We start from the raw sequence: 24,087 nt of genomic DNA on the forward strand, positions 1-24,087 counted from the left end.
ACTAGATGTAGCCTCATAAGGTTTCTCAACGCTGTACCAATCCATTAGAGCTGGCATGTGACACAAAACCGATTTGCTCTCCCAACTTTACAGGATCCTTAGTGGCTACCAAACAAAATTCCTCACCACCCCTTAGTTTGGCATTCTACTATCTGACATCACTCTGCAATGCCAGCCCAAATTTCAACTCTCCTCTTACAGAAACCCTCCACACATATGCCTTCTGCATCCATCCTCCAAGCCTTTAATTTAGTCCATAAAGCTCTTTATTAAACAAAACACCACAGATTACAATGAATGGTAAAGTTACGAAGAATAATTAAAGCAACAAAATTTGTAATAAAAAAAAAAAGTTGCTTTTTGAAAAGAACTGCAATGGATGTAAGGTTCATATAAGTCCACCTTTCTCCCTCACCTGGCTTGTGCATTCACAAACAAGAGAGGAGGCGAAGTTACAGGGAGCCTAGGAAATTGCACAGAACTGCTGCCAATCCAGTCCACACCACAGCTGGCAAAGATCTTTACACGGCTAATTTTATATTATTACTCACATGCCTTTATATGTTTTTATGAATAAGAGCCAAAATTTAAAAAGTCTTAGGGCTTCCCCACAAAATGTTTTTTGGGTTTGGGGAAAATTTGGGCAAGTCCACTGGAGTATGTCTTGAGTGTGAACATAATCTGCTACAGGTATTACAGGAGAAAAAGGTTGAGGGCAATTGCCTAGAGAAAGCATATAAAGGCAAATCGAAACAAGACATGGTGCCATTTTTTCACATATTTGACTGAGGAACAAAATGTTCTATAACATACTGTGTAGGTGAAGTTCTGGGGGAAACCAGCTGGCAGAGACTTGGTGCTCATCAAGTGCCCACATGCCTCCACCCTCCCCAGCCTCTCCTGAAGTCAGGTTGAGGCCATGGACCAAGGTTCTGATCAATAGGATGTAGATTAAAGAGACATAAGCCATTTCAAGGCCTGGTCCTTAAACGATCCCACACATTCCTGGGGCCCTCTCTTCTCTTGCTGTGGCAACACTGGAGGCCACATGTTCTGACTGGCTTAGTACAAGACGGAAGCAGCCCAGATCCTGAGAGCCACCCAACCTGCATCAGATGTGATGCAAGCAAAAAATACGCCTCTGTTGTGCTAAACCACGAGATTTGGGGTCTAATTGTTGCTACAGTATAGCCTGTCCTGCCCTGACTAATACCTAGGATTCTCTCATAATGTTGATGGGCACGTCCTTTTTGAAGGACAATTTGGCAAAACCATCACAACTTTAAATATGTACACTCTTCAACGCAGCAATTCCACTTCTAGGAGTTAATCTTACAGATACACTTGCACAGGTACAACGAGGATACACACAAAGAGTAAACTGTTTATAATTTCAAAAGGCTGAAAATGACCTTAATGTCTGTTAATAGACCCAAAAACATACCAGTTAGATGAATGATGGTACATTTATCAGGGAAATACTCTGTAATGTTTAAAAAGAAAGAGGCAGCTCTGTATGAGCTGACATGAAACGCTGTTCAAGACACGAGTGATAAAGCAAGAGGGAAGAGTGTGTGTGGTATACTAACTACCAGATGTGCAAAAATCAGGGGTGGATACACACAAATGCTGGTACCTACTTAGAATATCTCCCGAGAGAGAAACAAGAAATCGGAAAGAGTGGTTATGGGGACTGGGAAATAAGGGTGGGAATGGGGACGCATTTTTCACTTATATCCTCTTGTACTGTTTGAATTTGTTATCGTGTTCACTTATTACCTTTTCCAAATAACAGGAAACGGTTACAAAATAAACTGAAATAAAAAGAATGTATGGAGCTGTGTTCCAGTCCACTTTCCTATTCTTAGTTAGTGCTTAATATTTACTTGAATGACCACGTCTAAGAAGCTTTGTGATGAAATTAACCCAGCACAAGCAAGAGGGAGCTTGACAAAGATGGTCACTGTACCAGGTTTCCAGCATCTTGAACCAAATAATGCTGTTAAGCTGAGGACAGCAAATAGTTTTCACTCCATGAGCCAAAGCCAATAGATTGGTATTGGCTGCCTGGAGCACTATGATGACAAGAATTCTGAGGTCAAGCTTGTTTTCTGTGGGAGAGAATATGGTGGTTGATTAGTGACGTCTGCCACATGTACAGGATGGGGAAGAGTTGGCACGTGTGTCATGCATTTGCTACTCTTACTTTGGGAGGAACAGGCTAAGGAAGGCTAGGAATCTTCTAGGCTCTGGAGTTCTTTTTCTTCCCTCATTCCTTATGTGTCCTATCATTTCCATTTTGGCCATGTGCACTAGTGAAAGTTCTCTGCTCGTTTGTGGGTTTAGGGGCTTTTGTTAGTTTTATTGATCAGCAATCTTTCAACCAGAATTGTGTGCCAGCATGTATACATGCATACGTACATCATATGTGAACATGCTCAGGAGAAGCCCATGGAAACTGTGGGGCGACCATGGGTTGCCCTTCAATGTAGTCACACAGCTTTCCATCTTGCTCTGTACCTCTGCAAAGACAGCTCCATTACAAGATTTCTGAGACAACTGGGTAGAGAAAAACTCGCAGTGCATAAGCCCAGGATCCCCTTCCTGCTTTATCCTACTTTCTGACCTTCCTAAGCAGACTTTGAACCTCTCTGCGCCCGCAGAATGTCCAAGTAAGGGACAGGATGGAGACGAGAATTTCTTTTACTCCCTATTTTTTCCCATCCCTACTGTCTTCAGTGCAGAAGAAACAGAAACTTGGGTCCTCTGGGGTCGTCTACAGTCCCACAGCTTCCTCAAGCCCCCATTTAATGGTCCTGTTGACAGCAGGACGGGGCTTTATTCCTTGGGACAAAAATAGGATCTCCAGCCTCTTCTCTTTTTCACCAGGGAGTTCTGCCCAGCATCCCAGTGCCGGATCTGTGGGAGTGGTGGGGGGTAGGAAAGAGAGGAGCAGGCGGACTCTTAACCTGCACTGACTACTGATATTGTCTGGGCTGATCTATGGCCCTGAAGGAGCCATCTTCACCTGGCCCTGGGAGAGGAGACTGAGGGTGGGGAGAGTGGTGCTGGCAGTCAATCTTCTAACTGCTCTGAGTACTGGACAGAGGGCCCTGGGCGTGGAATCAGACTTGGATTGGGTCCCAGCTCTCCCACTTTCTCTCAGGTGACCTTGGGCAAGGTACTTAACTGCTCTGAGCCTGGTCAGCCCCACAGGGCTGTTGTGAGCATCAGAGAAGCTTGTGTGAGGCTCTGAAATAGGGAAGACTGCACACAGGCTGGTCATTATCACAGGGCTGGACAGAAGTGAGCCAAGCCGGTCCATGCTGACGGCACTGTTGGTTCGCACTCCTCGTGCACATCTCTCCCAGCTGGGCTGCAGGCTGCTGCCAGGGAAGGACACTGGCTGACTCACTTCACCTTCTCCTACAGAACCAGCTCAGACAATCCTTGCCTGCTGTGGCCTTTGCTGCCACTACAACTACTGGTCAAGGGCCCACCTTTCTAGCATTATTTGGAGGGACACTCACCTAACGTACCAGCCCTCAGGCCTAGACACACCTGGACATGTCCATTGCCAAACATTTTCAGGCTTCCCAGCTAGCAGGGCAGTCAATCTCAACTCCTGGGCCAAGGCTGATCAATGGGAAGCGGCCGCCTGGAGTGCTGCACCTGAGAAGGTACATCTCCACGGGAAGAGTGCTGGCATTGCTTGGTGATGTCTGCCACGACTAGAGGGGTAGCAGGACTGTTGAGCATTTGTTGAGTCCACTTGGGCACTGCTTTTCAACCTGACAGCATGTGAGAACCACCTGGGGAGTTTCTGGAATTACTGAGGCCCAGGGATTATGACTGAATTGGTCTGGCTACGGCTTGGGCATCGATTATTTAAAGCTCCCTAGGTGATTCTAACCTAGAATCGGCAAAGATTGAGAGCCAAGTGGTAGAGCACCAGCTTCCCTAAAAAGCGTGCCCTCAGGGCATCTCAGACAGCGGGAGCTGCTGCCTGTGTGCACAGGAGCTCAGCAGCAAGGCCAGACTGGCAGGGGGTTGCTGATCTCTTGCTGACCAGGGATGGATGCCGGGAGCAGGTCTGTGTTCCTTGTTTCACTCAGGACACAAGAGCTTGGGGAGTTTCTAGGCCCGTGTTTGAGTGGTCCATTTAAAACCAGCTCCCCTGTACCAAGGGATACAACTCAGCAATAAAAAGGCATGTACTGCCGATGCACACAACTTGGATGAATTTCGGGGTATTAAGTCAAGTGAGAAAAGCCAATCTCAAAAGGTTACATACTGCAGGATTCCATTTATATAACATTCTTGAAGTGACAAAATTATAAGAAGAACAGATTAGTATTGCAGGAGTTAAGGAAGGGGTAGGGGCAGGAGGGAGGTGGGTATAGCTACAAAAGGGCAACATGAGGGACTCATGGCCATGGAAATGTTCTGTATCTTGACTGTCAGCGTCACTATCCTGGTTGTGATATTGTACTAGAGTTTTGCAAGATGTTACCATCGGAGGAAATTTGGTAATGGGTTCACTACCATGTATTACCACTGGTAATGGGTTCACTCTCCTTGTATTATTTCTTAAAACTGCATGTGTATCTACAATTATCTCCAAACAAAAACAGTTTAGTTAAAAAGAAAAGAAAAGTAGCTCCCACAATAGTAGGCGGGGTTTAAAGAGATCTCTGGAAAGTGGAGCTAGAGGTGGGTAATAAGATTGAGCAGAAATGGCCTTCCTGGGGCAGAAGAGTACGCTAGTTGAATCCAAACTGGAACTCCGAGTTTGGCTTTTGTAGAACCACGAACTGGCGACCCTCCCAGGGACCATTCATGTGCGAGGACAAGTGTGGGGGATTTTTGAGGGGGAGGCTGAACGAGGAAGTGGAATTTGATGAGGAAGCCCCAACCTCACAGTCAGGGAAAGAGAGAGAGGGCAACAGGACTCCGGAGGGAGTGACATGCTATCTGAGCCCCATCAGCTGGAAGACCTGGTGTGGGCTCCAGTAAGGAGAGGAGCTGGGAGCAGACACGGAGTCCATGTGAGGCCACCAAGACTGGGGGCCCAAGCAGTGCTGCCACAGGGCCCAGAGACCCCCGGGAGACCCCAGCAGGTCAGTCAGGCACGGCCTTGGAGTGAAGGAGATCTGGGCAGCCACACTAACTGCGCAACACTGGCACTCACAGTTGGCGAGACCTGGAGACGTCTGGGTTATTTCTGAACTGCTCATGAGATTTACCAAGGGGCAAAGCAAGCATGCGGCTGGTTTACGGCAATTCTGCAGCTCCCAGGCAAGAAGGAGGAGAAGGGTTTGAAGAACAAGGTGGAACTTGTGAAAACATTTGGGAAAGTCCCCAGCGAAGCCCCAGATGATAAAAGCTGACATTCAACAAGTGAATTCATTTGCTGAGTGCTTGCTCTCGGCCAAGCAGGGGAACAGGCACTGGGAAGAGAGGGAGGGAAAGACATGTCTCTGCCCTAGGGAGCTGCATAGTAACAGAAGTTAACACCTGAAATGAGCCAGGCACTGTTCCCAGCACTTCACACACATAAATGCATTCAGTCCTCGGAGCAGCCCTACCTTCCTAGATAATAATCACCATCCCCATCTAAGGCAAGTAGAGGCCAAACATCTTACCCTCAGTTACAGGGCAGAGCTGGGATCTGACCCCAGGTAGTCTGGCTCCACAGTCCACGAATCCCATCACTGTGCTGTACCACTGAGCAAGCAAGTTTAGCCAAAAGGCGGGAGCTGTATGGCAGTAGGCAGCTCAGAGTCCTGGCCGGGAACTGGTCTGCCAGGACCTGTCGCCAACTTGCCCTGCAACTTGGGACAACTCTCTAGACCACTTTATGTCTCACACTCCTTCTCTGAGAAATATGCATGGCCCCAAAACAAGGTTCTTGGAGAGTCTTGGAAAAAACATGCTTTGGAGGCACAAGGCAACGTGTTGCTGGCCTCCCAGGAAATGGGAGCCCGCTGGCTGTCCCACATAAGCAGCTGTTGCTGGCTGCGGGTGACGATGAGTAGAATGCTGCTCCTGGCCCCAACCCTGCGGTTCTGAACTGGAGCTGGGTTACTGCAGTAGGCCAGATCCCAGAGACTGAGTGAGCCTGGAAGACAGCATCATGAAACACAGTAGAGAAGCAGGGATGGTGACCTGTGGGCATTCCACCTAGGGACAATCTGGCCCATCCTAGCTTCCCAATTGGTCTTCACACCTCCCTTCTCCCCTCCTGACACACACCCCCTCCCCGCCAAAAGGGCTCCACCATTAGCAAAGGACAGAAGCACAGAATGTGGCAGAGATGGGATTTGAACCCACGTCTGTCTGGCTGCAAAGAGTGGCAGTGTGGTGAGGTGGAGAGAGCACTGACTGAGGGGTCAGACACACCTGATTTCTTCCTGTTCCAGCTCTACTACTCACTAGCTGTGTGACCCCAGGTGACCGACCACCTCACCTCTCTGTGCCTCATCTATAAAATAGGGTTAGCAATAGCCCTGTATTAGTTTCCTATGGCTGTTGTAACACATTACTACAAACTCAGTGGCTTAAAACAACCCATATTTATTACCTTACAGTTCTGAATGTGAGAAGGCCAAGATCAGTCTCACTGGCCTAAAATCAAGGTGTCAACAGACCTGTGTTCCTTCTAGAGGCTCTAAGAGAGAATCTGCTTCCTTGCCTGTTCCAGCTTCTAGAGGCTGCCTGATTTCCATGGCTCATGGCCCCTTCCTCCATCTTCAAAGTCAGCAATGGTTGGTTGAGTCTTTCATGATGCATTACTCTGACCTCTTCTTATGTAGTCAAATCTCCCTTTTATAAGAACCCTTATGATTTCATTGGGCCCACTGCATAATCCAGGGTAATCTCCCTATTTCAAATGCCTTAACTTAATCATGCTTTTCCATGTGAGGTAACATATCCACAGGTGCAGGAGATTCATATGTGGACATCCTTGCGGGGCCATTATTCAGCCTTCCACAAACACCTACCTCACGAAACGGGACATTATACATTAAATGCTTAGCGCAGTGTTTAACCAATAGGAGGCCCGTGATACATAATCCCAGCTGGGCATGAGAATCACTTTGAGAGCTTTTACGAAATATCAGTGCCTGGGTTCACTCCTGACGATTTGGGAGGGGGTGGTCTGTGCAGTGGAATTTTTATAAGCTTCCTAGGACTCGGTGGGGCAGCAGTGTGGGGCTGACTATAATAAGCACTAAATTCATGTTAGCAGTTATTCTTAGTCCCCACAGCTTCTTAGCACTGAACCTCAGTGCCCAGGAGCTGGTCAATAGATGTTTGTTGAATTAGACTGAACTGAGTCACTTCTGGGGCCCACAGTGCCCCTGGGAGGGGGTGGGAGGGGTGAGAGGGTTTGTCACTGCTGCATCAGGGCCTGAAGAATGAAGTTCTGTGGGCAGACAGAGGCCGAAGCCTCCAAATCAACCTCACACCCAGAAATGGTTGACTGGGGGCCTGGAGCCACCCCCTCCTCCCCAAAGTCCAGTCAAGAGGGCTGCCCCGGGCAGAATCCAGTCATCAACGGGCCATTGTCAACGGAACAGAGGGGCTCTGTGCCCATTTAACACTTCCCTCCCTCCCGAGGCTGCTCCCAGCTGAGGGCTGGCTTCTGGAGGACTGCGAGGCTGGGAGGAGGCCCCAAGGCTATGCAGGGGGAGGACTAGCGGTAAAGGCTGAGAGTTCTCTGGTTGGCGGAGCAGAAGACTGGAACATAGGCCAGTCTCAGAAGTCAGCAGGCTGGAAAGCCGGGGTGCTGATGTGGCCACTCAGCTGCAATGCCAGAAGAGGTTCTAGTTAAAGCTGGAAATCCAGGGACAGCCCATGAAACCCACTCGAGCCTAACCAGAGCCAGGGGGCAGATTTCCCCAGGGGGTTGTCATGCCTGACCCGCTTTCTTCCCTTTAAAAAACAGAAAGGTGAAATCCACACGGTAAACGGCTCCTTTCATTGCCTATAGAAGAACAGTGTTTTCAAAAGGGCTGGGAGGGTTTTATGTTCTGTGGGCTCGGGATTTAAGAGGCAGGTAACTCAACCAGGGCTGGGCATAAACGTCCCTTCGCTTAAACACCTTTTCCGCATTCAGCACTTGATATTAATAGTGAGAGCTGGATTTCAGGAGGGTGGTGTTTAAGATCCCAAAGACAGTGCCTGACCAGCATCCTCAAAAATGTCCGAGACCTACAATTCTTGTGTTAGCCATCAGCCATTCTCATCTGTTGAAAAAAGCAGATCCTCTGGTAGTCTCTGACAAGGGACTTGCCTTAAAAAATATTCTAGGGGCCAGCCGGGTGGCACAGCAGTTGAGTTCGCGCTCTCCTCTTTGGTGGCCCGGGGTTCGCAGGTTCGGATCCCAGGCGCGGACCGAAGTACCGCTTAACAAGCCATGCTGTGGCAGCATCCCATATAAAGTAGAGGAAGATGGGCACGGACGTTAGCCCAGGGCCAATCTTCCTCAGCAAAAAAGAGGAGGATTGGCATCGGATGTTAGCTCAGGGCTAGTCTTCCTCAAAAAAAAAAAAAAACCATTCTAGGAGGGTGGGATTTCAGAGGGGGGCTCTGGGCCAGCAGCAGCAGCAGCACCTGGGAACTTGGTGGAAATGCACATTCTCGGGCCCCTCCTCAATCAGCATCCCTGAGGGCAGGCACAGCAAGCTGTTTCAGTAAGTTCTGCAGGTGAGTCTGGCTGCATGCTCAAGTTTGAAGATCACTGTTCTAGAGCGATATTTTTAGGTTGTGCAATCAATTTGGTAGGTCAGACCACCTTTTGTTTTTTTAATAGAATAGAATAGAATTGTATAGAACAGAAAATATCACAGAGCATCACGTGTCATAAGGATACATATGGGTTTCATAAGACTTTTATTTCAGTTATGCATGGGTGTCTCTGTCTGAGGTTTTGGTCCAAAAAGACTGAAAGCCACTGTTCTAGTGCTGGAATGTACTAATTTCAACCAGCTCCCCTTTTGTAATTTGTCTGAATCGGACGTTGTAAAGATCACGGTGTGTGAGTTGCCTTGCCTCACGGGATGCGCTCACGTAGGCGGCGAACAGATGAGAGGGGCTGCTTTCGGGGCAGACGGCCTCTATAATGCTGGCCTTAAGCTAAATAAAATTCTGCATTTTCCCCACGTTTACAAGACTTCCTGTCCCTCTACTGCTCCCTCATCTATGTACATATGCCCGGAGAAGTATGTGGACCGAAAAACTAACCAGCTCCATCTAGGGGGTAAGACTGAGGGGTGATTTGTTGCTTTCTTCTCTGTGTTTGTCCATTTTACTTGAATTTTGCATACTAAGCATCTATCATTATTATAAAAACAATAAAGTCACAACTTAAAAAAATACAAAGCCGAGGTCCCTCTCTGTGCGGAAACAGAGGAAAAGAAGGCATCCCCAAGGGAGGGCAGGCAGCCATCAGCCCAGGGCTGGCACTGCCAAGAGGCCACCACCCCCACCATCCATGCCCAGCTGAATTCTTCCTGTCCCCCAAGGCTGAGCCCAAACCCCATACGTCCCCAGAGCCCTCCTTGATCCAGCCCCCACAGCCATAACGAATCCCCTAGAGGAATAGCACTGCCTCCCCACGCCCCCACATTTGCCTCTCTCCCCCTTAGAAAGCCCTTTTGTGACTCCTGGTTCCCACGCCAGCCCTGTGCACAGCCTGGATCCTTACCACCGCCCTCTCTCCTTCGTTATCCAGATGAGAAAGGGAGGTTCAGAGAAGCTAAGTGACGTGCCCAAGGTCACCCGGCTGGACGTGCAAGGCCAGGACATGAAGGGCTGGGTCTGCTGAAGTCAAATCTCAGGCACTCTGCTCTCCTGGCACTATTTATTTCTCTACCTCGTGCCGTTCTTATCACTTTCCATTTTGCATTAGAGTTTACAATTGCTGTACAGCACCAAATAAATATGTAAGGGAAGAAGGAAGGAAGGAGGAAAGGATGCAGGGAGGAAGGGAGGTGAGGGGAGAAGAGGGAGGGGAGAGGATGGGAAGGGAAGGGAGGGGAGAAGGGGGAGCAGGGGAGGCCTCTGATCACACTCGGGCTGGGAGGGGAGAAGGATGGACAGTGCCTGTGTGAGCACCCACACCCAGGGGACTCTGAACATGCAGTCTGGCCAAGAGACAGCCTGGTCTGGTCAGATCACCATCGCCAGGCCCTGACGCCATAGGCCCCAGCTGCAGGCCCCTGCCAAGCCAGACAAGACGGGAAGATGGAGAAGGGGCAGCTGGGAGCGCAGGGTTAACCCGGAGCCTGGAGAATGCTAGCCTTGGAAGCTGAGGGGCCGTGCTGGGGCTGCGGGGGATGAGGGCTGTGGAGGCCTCCTTTGCGTGGTGTGGGTGGAGGCAAAGGTGACTACTGAGGGTAGGGGCTGGGGTGTGGCCGCCAGCACAGCTTGGGAGGGAGCAACCCTTAGCATGATGACAGGCAGTAACAACACAAACAGTCTGGGCCGAGCTGGGCTCTGCAGGCCCCGTGCTATTTCCTGGGTTGTGCCTTAGTTTGGTGGAACAGGAAGCCCAATAAAGTATGCTTTTAAATGTCAAAACTGGACGATTTAAGAGCAGTTTACACACAAGAAACTGAGAGCACTGGCTGCCTTTGGGAGAGCCCTGGATGCCGGGGGCAGGCCTGAGGAAGAGATTTCCCCATATAGCCTTTGTACCTTTCCACTTTGGTACCACGGGCATGTACTACTTATTTTATAAAATTTTATCAAACTTAAAAACAATAAAAGCAGCACCAGTTTTCCACCTGTAGAGGTAAAGGCAAAGTTCTTTTGAGATGAGACACTCTCATTTTGGAAAAGTCATTTTAACAGGCCTTTGAATTTAAACAGAGGCAAAGCCAGAAAGGATAATTTGGGAGCAACGAATTTAACAGTCTATTTTCTCTGCGAGAAAAGCGACAACTCTCCAGAAATTATTGATTGGGCCTGAGACTGAGGAGGAGGGAGTGATGGGTTTGGGTCCTCTCTCTCCCGTGGGGGTAAGAGAGGCCACCCCTGAAGCCTGGGGGACCTGCGGGCTGAGGGGGGCTGTCAGGAGGAGCCGCACTGCACGGCAGCTTGTGGAGTCCTGGGGGATTCCCCGGTATCCTCGGGGAGGGCAGGTGGAGCTCTGCTAACCACATCGGACTTGGGCATTAAAGGTGACGAGGGACCCCACAGGCTGCAGACCCCACAGACCTCTGGGAGTCTGGCACCTGTCCACTGAGAGCAAGGCAACACGTCACATGTTGGTAATCATGGTGGCCAGGCCTCTCATGGAGGCCCTTTGTTTCCAGGCCCTTCCACGGACAGGCACTGGCAGGACCTGGGTAAGGCTGGCACTAGGGCAGAGAAGGAAACTGTCCCCGGCCCCCAGGTCCAGAGAGAGCCCCTATGGCTGCAAAAGTGCTCCCTGGAAAATGGCGACTCACGGCCCAAGAGAAATCAGAGCTGTTCTCTCACCCCCGAGGGTCACTGGCCCTGCAACACAGGGACTGGTGACTGCAGAATGAATCAGAAATGCAGGCCTGAGAGCAGAGCCAGCCTGCACTGCTCAGTGTCAGAGGGCGGCCTGACCCCTCCCTCCGTCCGTGTCTCTCTCTCTCTCTGCAGAAAGAACTGAGTCTCGGTTCCTCCCCTTTCCGACAGGTTCAGGCGAGCCAGAAAAACCTAAGTCTCAATGTCCCCCCCAAGAAAACAGGGACAGTCACGCCGCCCTCGAGAGGCTGTGGTGAGGGTGAGAGGGCCATTCAGCACAGGGCGGGCCACCGGCCCCTCTTTCCAGCTGCTGCGGGCAGCCCGGAGGGAACAGCAAGTCTTGGCAGCAGCTGCGGCAGCCTGGCACCCTGCGCCCACGGGCTGGGCTGAGGAAGCTGGCACCCTGCCTCTCACTTGACTCATACTCCTTTTCCAAGTCTGGTCCACCAAAAACAGGACAGGCGCCCCCTGAGCCCCCGTGCTCCGTCCAGAGGGGAGAGTCTCACCCCAAACGGCCATGTCAGCAGGGTTTGCACGGCCAAAGAAGCTAGGCGCTCTCTGCCACCTCGTAAATGGATCCACAATCTCCAAGAAGCTCTGGGGAGTCACCCACACTCTGAGATGAAAACTCTCTGGGCTCTTCCTGTCTGCACCGCATCATCTGGCAGGCACATTCAGTACACCCCACCTCCTACGATTCTCTGGTGGCTTCATGTGCAGCTGGATGGTCTAGTGGCTAAGAGCATAGGCACATCTGGAGTTGGACAGCCAAGGGTTTGAATTCTGGCTGTGTGACCTTGGACATGTCACCTAACCTCTCTGGGTCTCAGCATTGACATCCGTAAAATGGGGCTACCTCATGCACTTAGACTGATGCAAATAAATCACTCAGCTTGAGAATGCTTAGTACATAAAGAGCTCTCAGACACTCAGCTGTACCATCCAGGAAGGCAAAGGGTTCCGGGACCTGGCATAGTGCTGGGCACACAGCTCGACCAGGCTTTACTTTTTTAAAGTGATTCCAACAGAATAGCAGGCACCATTCTCAGAGGGAAAGCAACTCTAGAAACTCAACACAGGCTTCTGAGCTGTCCCCTCCTCACCCAGATTTCCAATCAGAGGCCTGGCATAGGGGACATTTTAGAAGCTCTTCATGCCCATCGCCACTTCCAGAAGCTCCTGCTTCAGCAGGATTTATGAGTGGGGATGGGGCGGGGGCCCCAGGCAGCGGGGGGAGCAGTGGGAAGGGGGGAGACAGCAGTTGGGGAGGGAAACCCAGGACAGGAAGTTGGGGAGCTGACTTGGCCCTGCTACTTGGGGTTCAATGGTCCCCTTAAAGGACTCTGGGCAAGAGGTCACCAGGAGAACCACAGAGGGCAGACTGGCAGGTGGGCAGCAGACAGTGAGACTCAGTGATGTCATGTTTTCCCAAAATGAGTCCATGGCTTGCCCCTGGGCTATGAACAGTGAGCTGTGTGCTGTGGCCTCAGGGCCTCCCCGTCTCCTTGCCCTCCAGGCTTGCCTGGCATCTCTCCTGCTCTCCCTGCCCACGGACTCATGGCCACAGCATCCATGCTCTGCTCCTAGCCACGACCCCAGTCCAGGGCACATCCCCACGCTGCCTCTGTCATGTCTCTCCAATCTCCATGTTGAAGGAAGACCTAAGTGCCAGAAAGACCTGGGTTTCACAACTGCCTCTAACTCCTCCTGCCTGGGTGACCGTGGGCAGGTTACTCTGCTTCTCTGAGCCTCAGTTTTTTCATCTGTAAAATGGAAACATTGATAACAGCCTTGCTAGGTTGTATGGGGCTACGTGAGAATGTCTGTAAAGTCCTTGGCACAGAGCAGGTGCTTAGCGAATGGAAAGTATGACATTCAAAGGCCTCTGTGATCTGTCTGCCCTCAATTTACTTTCCTAGCTGTATTTTTTTGAAGAAGATAATAGCTCATTCCTCTCGACGCTCCCTGTGTGCCAGGCACTGCTCTAAACACTTGCATAGAAACACATTTTATTCTCATATCACCCCATGAAGGGTACTATTAGTACCTCCATTTACAGGTGAGAAAACTGAGCCACAGAGAAGTTAAGCAACTTGAACATGATCACACAGCCAGTGAGTGAGGAGCAAGGTTTCCCATGCAGGCAGCCTGGCTCTGGAGCCTTCATGTGCAACCACAACTCCATCCTGCCTCATCTCTCTCTCTCTCCTTCACGCATCCTACAAATTACAGTTCAGTCCAACTGGACTCACCGCCACACTCTGCATTCCATCTGGACTCTCCCATCCCTGTGCTTTTGCCCAGCTTCTCTTCTTGCACTGGAATGCCCACCTCCTCCATGAAGCCTTCCCCAAGTCCTCCCTCATGTCCACCTTTGTGGGCTCATCACAGTTGGACTCGAAGGTGGTTATTTGTGCCCAAGTCTCCTCTCCATTTCTAGCCTGGAGGTGGCCTCAGCTACCCCAGCCCATTCTACAGTGTCAGACACGCAGTACCTGGACAGGTGATGGCCTGGCTGGAGCACCCTCGTGTGTGCTCCCCGGGGGGCGTGGAGGAGAATCCAGCACTCATGGCCCCACTACTTGTGCAAGGACAGCTCAAGGGCTGCAGCTGCAACCGCCTCCGGGGAGGCCGCCTGCCAGCTGGGCTTCCTTTTCTCTGCTCAGGGGAAAGGACCCATCCATGGAAGTCCTCCATTGTCTAGGGTTTGGGGCTGAACTCTGGAGAGGCTAAACAGACATCCGTCCACAAAGGGACAGGACTGAGAACCACTTGCTAGTGGGCTTGGGTAGTGGGACCTATAGTGCAACCACGCACCAGCCCACCTAATTCAAAGGGGCAACTTAGAGGGTTTCAGGCCCATCCGCAGGATCCCAGCCCAGTGCACACAAGGTACCGACTGCAAGAGGCCCCACTCTCCCATTCCCTTCCTGTCCCACACAGGGCCTCTGGTCCATGTCAACTGCCCCCTCCCACTCACCACGACTCCCACCACCTCTGCACAGATCACTCCCTAACAGGAGCACCCTATCCTGGGAGGATGAGCAGGTCCCATCCTCCCAGCCAGTAGCTCCTGGAAGGTCAAATCCACGCCTCCTTCATCCCAGGGCTCCGTGTCACATCTGTCATTCATGGGTCCACACTCAGGTGTTGGAACTCACTGCGTGCCTGGGGCTGTGCTAAGCAGTGGGGACAAAGAGGTGGAAAGGCAGACGCTGTCCTGCCTCGCAGAGCTCACTACCTGGTGGAGACCACAGACCATGAGACCAGCAGTGGCTAAGCGGAGTAAGCACAGGGAAGGGGATGCGCAGGCAGCCGTAGGGAGGGCCACTGAACTGGGCTTCCAGAAAGTGACATCCAAGCTGCAGCTGAGGATGAATGGAAGCTGGCCACAAAAAAAGAAGGAAGGAGTGTTCTCGGCAGCTGGATGCCCTGGGATGAAGGAGGCATGGATCTGACCCTCCAGGAGCTGCTGGCTGGGAGGAAGGGACCTGCTCATCCTCCCAGGATAGGGTGCTCCTGTTAGCAGGAGACGTGCGTCTGGGAAAGGAGGGCAGTTTGGAACTTGGAACCCCAAGTACAAGGTAAGGGCCGATGAAAGAAGAGGCTGGGGCTAACATTCACTAGATCACAGGCCCAGGGAAGCCATTTGGCGGCCTGAGCAGCTCGGTGCTTACTCCAGAGTGGGGTTTCCGTCTTGCTGGAACAGCCATCAGGAAGACAGAGGCCCTGATCTGCCAGTCCCTCCTCGCTAATTTAAACCTCTCCTGCTGCCATCCACGCCACTCCCTGAGATCAGGTCACTGCCAAGAGGGAGCAGCAATCAGCAGATGCCGGCCTTGCAAAAGAGGCTGCTGTCCCACCAGAATTGCCCCGCCTGGGTCAGCCTTGAGGAAGGCCGAGGCTCAGACTTCCACTTGCAGTGCCCACAGGGGCTGTGGCTGCCCCTGAAGCCAGCCTCCCCGGAGCTTCCCAACCAGAAACCAGTGGCACAAGCTCGTCACAGTTACGAAATGATCATTCCTCTGTGCCATTCGCCTCTCTGGCTGCAGCCAGAGCAGGACAGACACACACACAGGGGACATCACGGCAGGGCTGGGAGCGCTGACCCGAGCTGGGCTGCAGGGCTCGGGCCCGGCCTTGCACTCACCAGCTCTGAGACGCTGGACCGTAAAATGGTGAGAACAAAGTACCACCTCACAAGCTTCCTGCAGGAACTCTGAGTGCAGGCCTGGAAGATGCTGAGCATGCAGACTGTTACCAGTAACATTTCCTGTGCACCCTGCCCCGCGGCACCCGCACCACAGGCAGGGGGAGGAGGAAAAGTGGAAGAAACATAGCCTCTCTCAGGATAAAAATAAGACAGGGGCCTGACCTTTGAGGTCATGAGCGGTTTGGTTCTTCATGCCCCGCGGGGATGACTTCCCCTTCCTGACTCACAGGTTCTAGGTCTCTAATCTCGGGCCTCGTCAGGCACGTCTGTCCTAACCCTGCGCAACAGGCCCGGCCTTCTCCAGCTGTAACATTCCCTGCTGAAAATCAGCGCAGGCTCAGCCAGGGGGCGGCCCACTTTGTTTTCAAAATATTTCCTCAGATAGCGCCGCTTTGGCTCAGACACGTTAGCACTTTCCAGAATCCCGCAGATGGTGAGGCAGCTGGAGAGGAAGGAGAAGAGGGAAGTGGGGAACAGAGTGGGAGAGGCCCGGGGCCAAGTCTCAGGGAGCTGCGTGCGCTCACACAGGCGCATGCGCGGGCATGGGTGCGGTGTGCGCGAACAGGGGTGCACACGGGACGGAAGGCGGGTCAGCCTGGAAAGGAGGCTTGCAAACATCTGAGCTGTGGAGCCTTCTGATGAACCAGAACATTCCTCAGACTCCCGATGTGTAGAACAGACAAATGGGGGAGAGGCCTGGAGGCCGTCCCATCAGGCCTCAGTGGGGTCCCCGCTGCACTGGGGGCTCCATGGAACCTCGTTTGAAAATCCTTGCTGCTAGAGGAAGCACCCCTTTCTTTGAAAGAGTTAGTGCCCACATTGTTCTAACATACGGAGCTTCCTAAGGGAAGATGAAATGATCTTTCTAATAAATTCTAATTCAAGGGGCCGCCCGGTGGCGTAGCGGTTAAGTGCGAGCGCTCCGGGGCAGCGGCCTGGGGTTCGGAACCCCAGGTGCGCACCAACACACCGCTTGTCAAGCCATGCTGTGGCGGTGTCCCATATAAAGCAGAGGAAGATGGGCGCGGATGTTAGCCCAGGGCCAGTCTTCCTCAACAAAAAGAGGAGGATTGGCAGATGTTAGCCCAGGGCTGATCTGCCTCACAAAAAATTAAAAAAAAAAATTCTAATTCGAGTCTAGCACAGCAAATGCCACACATCCTGAGAATCAGGGCTCAGAAAGTGCAAAGTGATGGATCCCATTAGCTGACGAGTTTGTGGGTACCTCTCTGAGAAGTGCTGTGTGCCTGGATCTGAACATCTGGGGCAGACAGCGTGGGGTGAATAATGGTTATAACAGATACCTAGCTCTCACTATGACAGACACGTTTCTAAACTCCTCACAGATATTAAGTCAGTTACAGCCCTATTACCACCCCCTTCTTACCGATTAGAAGACTAAGGCCCAGAGAGGTTAAGTGATGTGCCCAAGGTCACATAGCTACTACGCAGTACCGCGGGCATTCTGGCTTTAGAACGTGTCTCTTAGTTGTTACATAATTTGCCTTTTGGAAGGCGTGTGTCCCAGTATTTGCGTATCTGTGTGTGTGTGCATGCACTTGTGCCTACAAACCTGGTTTTGGTGTGTAATGTGTCCAGCTGTTTACTGAAATATTTGTGTGTTGGGGGGCATATCTGAGTGTGTGTGTGTATTCTTGCCCATGACAATGTGTGTGATGGTCTGTGAGTATGTGGGTGTGCAGCCTCTCTACCACCAAGGCTGCAATCTATGGGGTGCACCCCTCAAGTTCCCTCTCAGCAGCCTGGCAGCACAGGACAAAGGGGCTCCCCATCTGGAGGCAGGACCCAGAGCATTCCAACAGTGCCTGCTCCCCAAATCCTACAGGTTTCAGTTTGCTGGCCCAGCTCGGCACAGCCACATACAACGGGAAGGCCCCTCAGATACTCCCTGGGTCTGAGGTGGGGGCCCTCGGCTGCCAACCCTGCCGGGGAACTGCCCCCAACCTAGAGCCCTGGCTCTCCCCTCCTCACTGGGTGCTGGCTGTTAGAGTGTTCAACTGAATAAACTGAAGTTATTAAGTTATCATGAATTTGCTTCCTGCCCCGCAGCCATAGTAACTTACAATAGCGCTCGAGCTTCTTGAAATCACTGGTGTGAACTCAGACCACTAGCACCCTATGCTGATATGATTCCGGTCCAAAGCAAAGAACCTTGAAATTCTAGTTAGTCTGTGAAGCCCTCAACACAACTGTATGGTGTTTGAAGGTTTCTTCACATGTGAGCCCCCCCTTGGAGGGAAAATTAGCCTTGGTCCATCCACTCTAAACCAATCTTTAAGACGCAAACCTTCCTCAGATGCCACAAAACTGGAAAAAGCCCCACCATTCTCCACTATCAAAGTCAAATTCACCAATGAGAGAGCCCCTCGGCCTCGCTGAGCAGGGTCAGGGCTGGGAGACTTACTCAGATGGAGCAGGCCTGAGCTGCAACCCCCCGCAGGCGGTCTTTTCTCCCACATGCTCCTTCTGTCCCTGGCCACCAGTGTCCCGTCCTGCAGCACAAGGACAGGCCAGCAGTGGATGTGTTCCCTGACTTTTGAGGCTCCCAAAGTCAAGGAGGAGGGGCTGGACGGGGAGGGCACAGGAAGGAGGGAGCTGGTGAAGACAGCCAGTGAGCCAGGTGTAACCACAAGGAGGCCAGAACAGAGCTTCCCAGCCCGGCCTCTGAGGTGGTTGTTTACTTGTGGTATTCAGGAGAGGCTGAGCTGGGGGCTGGCTTATTTATTTTCCACACTTTTCCTCCAAATCCTTTTCAGAGAGTCCTCTGGAACCCCTGTGAAAAATTTCCCCGGGGCCCAGAGAAACCCACAGTCCCTCAGCACACAGCCATCTTTGGGGGTGGGGGTTGTGGAGGGGAGAGGCATAGAAGGAGGGATGGGGGGTGGCGACATGAAGTTACTGGAGGTCAGGGGCTCCCATGGCCTGCTTGCCCCCTCCCTCCATGCTGGCAGGAGCAACCAGCCAGATATGGGGCGCTGGAGATGAAGGCTGAGTGTGTCTCCTTCAAGCACAGAACAAACTTTCCAGCCTCCCAGGGACCACCCCACACCCAGCTGTGGAATCCACACGCTCAGGGCAGGACAAGCAGCATTCTATCATCTGTTTAGGCATCAGAGAAGAAAAGGTGACAAGTATTTCTGTTTAAGGAATGAAAAGGAGAGCTGTTTTCCTTTCCTCCTGTGTGACTTCATGAAGGGCAGAGAACTCTCTGGGTCTTTCCTCATGGCTAAGATTCCCTTTGCTCCACTGCTTTAAGACTTCTCAGCAGAGGCACTCACAGCCCCTCCCTGGGCTTCACCCATCATCTGACAACGTCCCCAAGTACCTCCATGTGTCAGACACTGGGACAGAGCCAGGGGGACAAGGATGAATAGCCCCGTCCCACGGGTGGGGCAGCTTCTCTCCACACCCAGTCTCCCAACTTCCATCCTGCACAGCATGTCCACTCCGCAGTGTGGGGGGAGAGGACTCCAACATCTTTGCAGCTTAGCACTGCGAAGGCTCTCAGAACTCACCCAGGTGGGCTTCCTGTGGGAGGTGAGCAGGGGCTGGCCGGGCAGTGCTCATCCTCTGCTCCTTGCTTCCTTTGCAGGTTGCCAGCTTTTCCTATACTATGGACACCTGTATCAGAGGCTCTTGGGGCAGACATGGGGGTGGGCAGAGCAGTGAGGATCCTGTCCCGACAGGAGTAACCCCTTTCAGCCCTTAGCAGAGTACAGAATACCAACCAGACTGAAATCACAGCTGCCCCTCAGAGCCTGCAGGGGTGTCCTGAAGGCAGCGTGGCTGGCAGTTCCCTAGCTTCGTGCCCTCGGGCATCCGCTGCACCCCCTGAGCCTCATTTCCTCATCTGTAAAGTGGGGATGACAACCGCTGTCCCTCTATGGGGCATGTATGAGAACCCATAAATCCAGGACCAGGTGAGCTGTGTGGCTATCACCCTCCCTGGCTGCCCCGGCTCTGCCCCCTCCATCTCTCCTGAGGACCAGACCCCACTAAGTCCAACCCTCCAGGGCACGTGGCGGGGGTGGGAAGAACATCCACGATGTGTCTTTTTATATTCTCCAGGTAAGTGACAGCAGTAGGTGGCAGATGAGGGCTGATTTCCCTGTGTAATAGATTTCTACCCTGGTGAGAGCCGAAAAGGAAAAGGAATATAGTAATCCATTTGAGGAAGTTTACCTGGCAATTTCTCCCAAACCCAAACTTGTGACGTATATGGTCACAAGTAGCACCTGTGTCTCCACTTCTTGGATAAGCAGAGAATCTTCTCTCTCTGGAATTGCTGCAACATCTCCCTGCAATCGCTCCCAAACCGACATTGTTTCCTGACTCCAGATCCACATGGAAGCTCTAGCAGCCTGGTGCCCCCCAGGCTTTGATTCCCATGACCCATGGTGTAAGCCAGCCTGGGCAGAGTGTGTGGAAAAAGAGGACTGCAGTCAGAGGTCCCAGGACCTTGTCAGAAGTGCATCAATGTTGCTTCCTTGTTGCCGTGGAGAACCAGAAGGGACCTTAGAGACAGCCTGGCATGGTGGAGACAGCATGGGTTCCAGAGTCAGACTGCCCAGGTTTGAATCCTGGCTTTGTCCCTCACCAGCTGTGTGACCTCGAAAAAATTACTTAACTTCCCTGAGCCTCAGTTTCCTAATCTGTAAAATGGTGATAAAATGCTAACCTCACAGGGATGTAAGGGCTTAATGAGATAATATATGTAGAGCTCTTGATCCACAGAAGAAATAATTAAGGTGGAAAGGCGATACTGGGAAAGGACTGGCTGCAGCATTCCACCTGACAATGGGGGTGGCCAAGCCCAGATCAGTCCATCTCTCATCTGAGGCCAGAGTCCTAGGCGCTGGCTGCCCACATACTTCGCTAATTTCAGCATTGAGACCATTTAGAAGCTTGAAATGCACAACGAACCTAGTCACAAAGGGGCAGGGGTGGGGAAGGACACATTTCTTTGCAATTACATGGCCAGGTGGCCCCCACATCCTTCCACACTCTCAATCCTATGCCAGGAGGCAATCATTCCCAAGACTGCTTGCAACTCCAGTCTGGGAACATGAGACGTTTCCGCTCCTCTGGGAAGCTCACGCCAGCTGGCGCAGAGACACCCATCCAGTGCTCAACACAGGGCCTGTGATGGCCCCTCCACCTGCTGCCACCACGGAGCCAAGCCCCTGCTGGAGGACACAGATCCTAGACTCTTCATGAGACTCATCTCCAGCCAGACCAGCAGGAGCCAGGAAGAAACACCCCACAGCAGGCCCAGCTTAGTCAGATGCAGAAATGGACTCTCCTGCTGCCCCTCTTAGGGGAGCAGAGGCCAATGATGAGATTCAAGCCCCTGGTGCCAGCCCACAGGGCACAGTGGAACATGCTGCCTGGGCCACTTCCCCACACAGATTAGGCAGGGCTCCCTGGAGCCACTCAGGGCCCCTTCCTCTGTAGGAAGACCAATTCCAACCCAGCAGAGGCCCACCAGGCTTGGCTCATAGTGTCCTTAACAAATATTAATTATTGGTGTTAGTATTCAGCAAACAACTATTTATTAAGTGCCCACTATGTGCCAGGCACTGTGCTAGGTCCAGGATAATCCTTGAACCATTCTTGGCCCCCAGGACATCAGGGCGTCCGAAAGCAAACACAACTTCAGGTGCAATGAAAAGAAATAAGGCGTCTGGACCACTCTGGTTTCTCCCTGACCTTGGAGTCTTAAACATCCGCCACCCAGTTTTATACATACACACGCAGGGGTGGATCTCCTCAGCCAGTTCCCCCAAAGTCTCTTTGAGGAAGCACATCCGCTGGGGGGAAGGGTCTGTGCTTCCCTCGCAGGCCCTGTCACTGCCACCACCCAGCTGTCCAGTGCAGCACCGGCCTGCCGGCCTTTTCCACTCTGCTCACAGACCCCAGCACGCCGGTCTGAGTTCATGAATCACTCCCTCCTCTCTCCGGGCCTCGCCTCCGGAAGGGCTGCGCACACCCAGACACATCACCCAGACACCGAGTTTCCACTCCAAACTCGCTCCTGATGAACCCTGAAAACCTACTGCAATGTCTGCTTTCCCCTCCCCACTCTTCGGCCCTGGGATCCTGGCCCGACTTTCCAAAGACAAGGCAGCCCCTCCCTTGCCAGCCGCGTTTGGGGGCTCCTCACTGGGGGATTGCGGGGACAGCAGACAAAGACCGTGGACTTATTTCAGGGCAGGAGGACAAGCTTGGTCTAAAGTTCCAAAATCCTGCGCTCCCGGGACTGTAAATTTCGGTCTTTGGCGTGTGCCAGGTCGGCGTGGCGTGTGCTTAGAGCGTGAGCGCGGTGTGTCTGCGGCTTGAGTGATGAACTGTGTGTACCCGGCAGTTGTGAATCTGGGTGCAGTAGGTCTTGGTGGTGTGGGTGCCTGCGTGGAGTTTTCCCCGAGCCGGAAACTCCCTGTCCCACCCTCGGTTTCGCCCCCTCCTCCTCCAAAGTTTGGCGCGCGCGCCCGGACGGGGACGTTGGGGGGCGCACGGCTGGGCGGCCTCCTCCGGGCCCCAGAAGCGGTTCCGGGACGCTGGCGCCCCACTTACCCGGCCGCCGAGGCTCCTCCGGCGGGGGCGGATCCAACTCTCCGCGGCTGGGGTCCGGCACCGGCAGCATCCGCTCGCAACTTTGCGCTCCTCTCGGCAGAAGCGGCTCCGGGGCTCCGGCTCCCTCGCGGCCCGAGCTCTGCGGCCTCCAGGGGACCGCGGTGCGAAAGGAGGGAGGAAGGGAGGCGCGGCCCGGCCGGTTCTCACGCCGGGCGAGAAGCGGCGCCAGGCGGGCGCCGTCCTGCGCAGCGAGCGAGTGAGCGAGCAGTCCTGCCCGGAGCCCTCCCTGCTCGGGCCAGAGCCGGCGAGCGGCCCACGGCGGCGGCGGATTCCTGAACCGCGTCCAAGGCGCCTGGCGAGCCCTCCTTCTCCTCCTCTTCTTCTTCACCCCACCCTGCTCCCAGCCCTGCGCGCCCAGCAACTTGGGAACCGTTGGCGAAGTTGGCGCAGTTCGGGCTGCGCGCCGGCCGGGCCTCCGCGTGGAAGGAGAGGAGAGGAGAGGGAGGAGCTGAGGCGGGACGGGGAGAGAGGGCCCTCCCCGCCCCCGGGGAGACGCGCTCTCCAGGACCCCTCTGTGGGCCTTTGTTCCGGCCGCTGCACCTCGGCCCGCCCCTCCCCGGGGACTCGGGGCCACTCGAATCCTCCCAGAGAGGCTGGGAGGAGCTCCCGGCCCCTGAGTGGGTAGGTGGGGGTAGAGGTAGCGTGGAGATCCTCGCGGAAAGACCTCGCAGGAGACCCTGCCAGAGCCCCCCAAGCCGTAACCAGCCTCCCATCCTATCCCTCCCCAGGGAGACTCCTCTGGCTGCGTGGGATCTTCGCCATCTCTGCCCGGGGGGATCTTCACCCCCCGCCTCGGGGAGGCCGGGGGAGGGGGACGCAAATGATGGTCCCCCGGGCTTCCAAAGACTACAGCACCGCCTCCCTGGGCGGTCACAGGTCACCCACCCGCCCTTCTGTGCCTTCTCCCGCCGCCAGTCCAGGCGCCCCAATGCAGGACCCGGGAAGCCAGAAGGAAGTAGGGTCCATGCGGGCCCAGCCAGAGCCGCTTCGCGTTATCTTCCGACCCTCCTGGGCAGCGGGCACCTCCGCCGGGGGACTGCCGAACGAGTGACCCAGTCCCCTCCCGCTCGTGGGGCAGTGCCCAGCTGGGCAGCGCCGGCTCTGAGGTACAAGGCTAGCTTCACCAGGAGCGCGGTAAAGGGCTCGGAACTGGAACACGATCCGCGCCTCCCTGTTACTTGCCTGAATCCTGGTGATGCCCGCGCCTCCCAGGCTTAGATTCTGGCTCGCAAGGCTTTCTCCTAAGTCTTCCCAACACTTAGCGTCAGGAGCTAATTCAGGCCTCTGTAAGACAGTGGTCCTGGCATTTAATGGGATAGTATAGGGTTTAGGCACAATAAGTCATTTCCTGTAAAGGAGAAATAGGAAAATCCCCAAAAGCACAAACCTCAACATCTGCACTTGGCCTCCCTCCTCATTCTCAACATTTATAGATGAGAAACCCGAAGAGAACTGAGCACGACCCCGGCCTTCCCGGGAGCTCCTGACAGAGGGGGACATCAGAGGTCCCTGTTCATTACCTGGGTCCAGCCCACCTGAAGCTCTCAGGGCTGCAGGCTGGAGGGGGCCTGGGCAAAGTGCTCTGGGCTGTGAGGTGAGACCTTGGTGTCTCTTGTAGCAGAAAAACTTGATTGGGTGCTTCAGTTCTGTTATTAACAGTTCTGTGACCTGCTATAGGGGACCAGAGATTTGGTGAGAATTCAGACCCTAGTTCA

General features: G+C 53.4%; 1 protein-coding gene across 1 annotated transcript in view; it reads right to left on the reverse strand.

The window, feature by feature from the left end:
• The window catches only part of CHST3 (carbohydrate sulfotransferase 3), a 38,537-nt gene extending 15,614 nt beyond the window's left edge, over nt 1–22,923 (reverse strand). Inside the window, exon 1 of the mRNA XM_058543237.1 lies at nt 22,313–22,923. The gene's annotated coding sequence lies outside the window, so the exon portion shown is untranslated. The remainder of the gene's footprint in view (nt 1–22,312) is intronic.
• Nucleotides 22,924–24,087: the final 1,164 nt, after the last annotated feature.

Source organism: Diceros bicornis, chromosome 6 (genome assembly GCF_020826845.1).
Source record: "Diceros bicornis minor isolate mBicDic1 chromosome 6, mDicBic1.mat.cur, whole genome shotgun sequence".
NCBI lineage: Eukaryota > Metazoa > Chordata > Mammalia > Perissodactyla > Rhinocerotidae > Diceros > Diceros bicornis.